Raw genomic sequence first — 1,608 nt, 5'->3', positions numbered from 1 at the left:
AAGAAATAGGAAGGAATTGGTTCTCAAATAGAGTGGTAAATAAATAAATTAGACTCAGTAATCAGGTTGTTAGTACTGAGACGTTAGGGAGCTTTAAAAGATTAGACAAATTTATGGATGAGAATGACAGATGAAAATAAACAAGTACGTTTCATACAGGGACTGCCACGTGTAGGCCAATGGCTTCTCGCAGCTTCCCTGTTTTATGTTCCATCACTCCCCACCACCCTCAGTATTCTCCCTCCTTTCCTCCTCTCGTGCTCCTCTCCCTCACAGACAAATCTAATTTACGAGTCGGCGGCGACGTGACGTTCCGGCCGCTCAGGGCAAACCACAGTTAATTTGAGGCGGGTTTAGCGGCGTCACTGCGAGGTCTTCGGGTTAACGATGGCCCATGAAGCTTGTACAGTTACTAATTTGGGAGACGAGACGAGAGGAGAGGAAGAGGAAAGGAGAGAGGGAAGAGGAGAGAAAGAAAAGATGTTTAAGAAATAGGAAGGATAAAATAGGCAGTGGTGACAGAGAGAGAGAGAGAGAGAGAGAGAGGAGAGATGAGAGAGAGAGAAGAGAGAGAGAGAGAAGAGAGAGGAGAGAGAGAGAGGAGAGAGAGAGAGAGAGAGAGAGAGAGAGTAAAGGAGAGGAAAGGGATAAGACGAAGAAGAGAGGAGATGGGAGGAAAAATGTGTTTAAGGAATAAAGATGTGAGCAACAGTGGTTAATAATTTAAGTGAGGAGAGAAGAGGGCATATTTAAGGAACATGAAGGATAAGGGTAAACAAGAGAGGAAAGAAAAGGGAAGAGAACATGGAATATAAGGGATGAGATGAGAGGGAGGAGGAGAACATGTTTAAGGAAGAGAAGAGATGAGGAGGGGAGAAAAAGTAAAGAGAAAAGACGTTTAAGGAATAAAACGGATGAGGTGAGGGGAGGAGAACGTAGAGAACATTTTTAAAGAATAAAAGAGATGAGGAGAGGAGAGAAAAACGAAGGAGAGAACAAATTTAAAGAATAAGAAGAAAGAGAACAGAAGCAACGACAATCTAGCTAAGCGAGTAACAATCCGTCTCAAAGACCGCACGCCAAACGGGGAATCAATTAAATACATCAGTCCTCCCTCCCCTTGCGCCACAGATCACCATTTTCTGCGTTAGTCAAGAATCGAGACAGGCTGAGAGGAAATATATCTCACCAGTATATTCCTCCATTAACCAAACCCTCCCCATTGTCTTGTACCTGTGAATAGATCAATGGGTAACTGGGTATCTCCTTATACATTGGAGTGTATATAGTGTTAAGTTAAGCGAGAGGGAATGAGAGAAGTGGAGTTTCAATGGATTAGGTGAGTGGGGTTTGGTACGCAAGGGTCTCCTGTTCGTGGTTTATAGAAAACGGACGCCCTTGATTTGAACGGATGGTAAACTAAAGTAAACTGAACTAAGTTGACATTGGGTCTCTCTCTCTCTCTCTCTCTCTCTCTCTCTCTCTCTCTCTCTCTCTCTCTCTCTCTCTCTCTCTCTCTCTCTCATGGTCAGAAGCGCCACCTTCATTTATGGGTCGCCTGTCACTAAAAGGTTCGGTGCCCGTCAGCTCCGCAGACCAAACTCTCCC

This window comes from Scylla paramamosain, chromosome 24 (genome assembly GCF_035594125.1).
Source record: "Scylla paramamosain isolate STU-SP2022 chromosome 24, ASM3559412v1, whole genome shotgun sequence".
In the NCBI taxonomy this organism is placed as follows: Eukaryota; Metazoa; Arthropoda; class Malacostraca; order Decapoda; family Portunidae; genus Scylla; species Scylla paramamosain.
Note: the sequence above shows the minus strand (reverse complement) of the source record.